The 3,760-nt window shown below is 40.6% G+C and overlaps 1 non-coding gene across 1 annotated transcript; it reads right to left on the bottom strand.

Annotated features, from left to right (window-relative positions):
* Positions 1 to 2,879: 2,879 nt before the first annotated feature.
* Positions 2,880 to 2,985, bottom strand: LOC123851423 (U6 spliceosomal RNA). Its single transcript, XR_006792594.1, has one exon. It is a non-coding gene; the product is annotated as a U6 spliceosomal RNA (small nuclear RNA).
* Between the last annotated feature and the right edge of the window lie 775 nt (positions 2,986 to 3,760).

The following is a 3,760-nucleotide window of genomic DNA, read 5'->3' as shown; positions in this document are numbered from 1 at the left end:
CCCTTCTTCCATACAGTGAGAAGTCGGCCACCCAGGAGAGGGCCCTCACCCACCCATGCTGACTGGCACCTTGATCTTGGACTTCCAGCCCGCAAAACTGTGAGCAACAAATTTCTGTTTATGAGCCACCCAGTCTGTGGTATTTGGTTATAGCAGCCCAAATGGTGTCCGGACACAGAGCACCTCCCCTCCATTTCCTTGCCGATTTCTAAAATGAATGGGCTCCCTCTGCTTCCCCTTCCTTTGCCACTCGTTCCTTAGCTGCCTGCCGCCTGGACTCTCATCCCTGCTCCGTAGTCTGGCCTGCAAGGGTTCACCATATTCAGTAACCGTTCCCCAGTCCTCACTGTCTGGCTTTGCATCGTTTCTTGTTCTCTCCCTCTTGACTCTCTTCTCCATTAAAGGGTCCTATGAAAAAAGAAAAGAAAAAGACTGGGGCGACCTGCTCCCTGTGATATGAGAGGGTGGGGCCCTGGGGCCAATGTCCTGCTTTGCCAGTCCCTGTTTGCAGACCAGTTTCCTGTCCTGACCTCTGGCTGCTCACAACCTAATCTGTGTTTCGTAGCTGGATGTTCTGCTGTGTCTTTAAGCCGAACATGCCAGAAATATAGCTCCTTATCTTCGACAAAGCCAGCTTCCCTAGCTTCTCGTTTTCTGTCAATAGCATCATCACCAGGCATGAAACCTGAGTCATCTTTGACTCCTTTCTTGACTTCACACCCACACTCACCTAGTCTTGTTGATTCTTTAAAAAGAAGAAAAGGGTTTGAATTTATGAAATATTTCAAAACACATAGAAAGGAACAGAACATAAACACCTGTTTAAGCACGGCTCAGACATGACAAATCCTAATATTTTGCCACATGGGCTTCAAATAAAAAGAGACAAAACAGATGAACACAGGGGAAGAGAAGGAAAAATAAAATAACAACTTTAAATCTTTAAAATCTTTGTTCCACGGGGCACCTGGCTGGCTCCAGTCGGAAGAGCATGTGACTCTTGATCTCGGGGTTGTGAGTTCGAGCCCTGCGTTGGGTGTAGAGATGACTTAAAGAAATAAACTTAAAATAAATAAAATTTTTGTTCCAGTTTTTTTTTTTAATAAAGATTTTGTTTCTTTAAGTCATCTCTACACCCAACGCAGGGCTCGAACCTGCAACTCCGAGATCAAGAGTCATACGCTCCTCCGACTGAGTCAGCCAGGCGCCCCGTTCCAGTTTTATTGAGCTATAATTGACATACATCTCTGTACAAATTTAGGGTATAGGGCACAATGACTGGAGGTATCTATATTGCAAAACGATTACCACAATAAGTTTAATTAACATCCATCTCGTCATATAGTTACAAAAAAATTTCAGAGTTTCTCAAGAAATAAAACATTGTTAATATATTTGAAATGTCCTCTCTCGCTTTCCTCAGTCCTATTCTCCACTCCCTTAGAAGTAACCACTATCTAAATTCTGTATACAACCTCCGTGCAAGCTTTGATACTCTTACTATATATGCATTTATCTATTAACAATATATAGTATTGTTTTGTGTATTTAAAAATTTTACAGAAATGTTATATTGTCCCCAACATCCTACAAATTGCTTTTGTAATTCAACATAATGATTTAAAAAAAATTTTCAATTTAAATTCAATTTCGTTAACATATAGTGTATTATTAGTTTCAAGGGTAGAATTTAGTTATTTTGCACATAACACTCAGTGCTCATTCCATCAAGTGCCCTCCTTACTGCCCGTCACCCCATCCCCCTACCTACCTCCCCTCCAGCAACCTTCAATTTGTTTCCTATATTTAAGAATCTCTTATGGTTTGCCTCCCTCTCTGTTGTTATTTTATTTTTCCTTCTCTTCCCCTGTGTTCATCTGTTTTGTCTCTTTTTATTTTTTATTTTTAGAGATTTTATTTATTTATTTGAGAGAGAGAGAGCATACACGTGGGGTTGGGGGGGCAGAGGGAGAGGGAGAAGCAGACTTCCCGCTGAGCAGGGAGCCCAACGTGGGGCTTGATCCCAGGATCCTGAGATCATGACCTGAGCCGAAGGCAGATGCTTAACGACTGAGCCACCCAGGCATCCCTCATCTCTTTTGTTTCTTAAATTGCACATATGACTGAAATCATATGGTATTTGTCTTTCTCTGACTTGTTTCGTTAGCGTAATACCCTCTAGTTCCATCCATGTTGTTGCAAATGGCAAGATTTCATTCTTTTCAATGGCTGAGTAATATTCCATTGTATACACATACCACATCTTCTTTATCCATTCATCTGTCGATGGACATCTGGGACCCCAATGTTTATAGCAGCAATGTCCACAATAGCCAAAATATGGAAAGAGCCCAAATGTCCATCAGTGTAATGATTTTGAGTATTATTCATATTAATACATGCATATCTAGCTCATTCCTTTGAGCTGTTATAAGTGATTCCATTGTATGAATATGCTACAATTTATTTACCCATTCTCCTACTGACACACAGATTTGTTCTAATTTTTCACCATCACCACTGATACCAGAATGACCTTTTTTTAAAAATATGGAACGCCGGGCGCCTGGCTGGCTCAGTCAGTGAAGCATGCAACTCTTAATCTGGGGAATGTGAGTTCGAGCCCCACATTGGGTGCAGAGATTACTTAAAAATAAAATCTTTAGGGGCACCTGGGTGGCTTAGTAGATTAAGCGTCTGCCTTCAGCTTAGGTCATGCTCTTGGGGTTCTGAGATTGAGCCCCACGTCGGGCTCCCTGCTCATCAGGGAGTCTGCTTCTCCTTCTCCCTCTGCCCCTCCTCCCGCTCATGCTCTCTCTCACTCTCAAATAAATAAATAATCTTTAAACAAAAAAAACTAAAAACAAAATTGTTAAAAATAAAATATGGAATGCTTCACGAATTTACGTATCATCCTTGCATGGGGCCATGCTAATCTTCTCTGTATCGTTCCAATTTCAGTGTATGTGCTGCCGAAGTGAGCAGTGGAATGACCATCCTATACATGTTTCCTTGTGCGCCTATGTAAGAGTTTTTCTGGAGTTTGTATAGCCAGGATCATCCTCACATTTCCTGTGAACTAGCAATTTATGAAAATTCCCTTTTCTCCTCATCCTCATGACTGTTATTATGAGACTTCCTTCTAAAAACATTCACATTCTATTCTCGTATGTAAGTATTTCATTATTCTGGGGATTATTTTTGTCCATGGTGTGTGGTAGTTATCTATCAATGTCTTCCATTTGGACAACCAATTTTTCCAGAACCATTTAATCAATAGTCCATCCTCTCTCCTCTTATTTATAAAGTCACCTCAGTCGTGTAGCAAGTTTCCATATATGAGTGTGTCTGTCCTGGTTTCTCCGTTCCATGCCATTGAAACTCTTACCCATCCCTGGGCCAGTGCCACGATGTCTTCATTGCTATATCTTTATAATAAGTCATCATACCTGGTAAGGAAAATTCACTCTTCTTGTTCTTCAGAATGTGTGAATTATTGACTCTTTTCTCTTCCATACAATTTGGAGGACCAACTTATCAAATTTCATGTGCGTGCGCACACACACACAATCACACACACACCTGCAGGGATTTTTATTGGAATTGTATTAACTTTATAGATCATTTGGGAGAGAATTGATCTCTTTATGATACTGTGTCTTCCCATCATTGAACATTGTGTACCTCTCTCTTTAGTAAAGTCATCTTCTAATTTTCACTAGAAATGTTCTACATATCTTTTGTTAAATTTGCTTAACAA

The sequence above is a fragment of the Mirounga angustirostris genome, unplaced genomic scaffold (genome assembly GCF_029215605.1).
Source record: "Mirounga angustirostris isolate CCGP_5_RB_7025 unplaced genomic scaffold, mMirAng1.0.hap1 SCAF_11, whole genome shotgun sequence".
NCBI classification, from domain to species: Eukaryota; Metazoa; Chordata; class Mammalia; order Carnivora; family Phocidae; genus Mirounga; species Mirounga angustirostris.
Note: the sequence above shows the minus strand (reverse complement) of the source record. Positions and strands in the feature narration are given on the sequence as shown.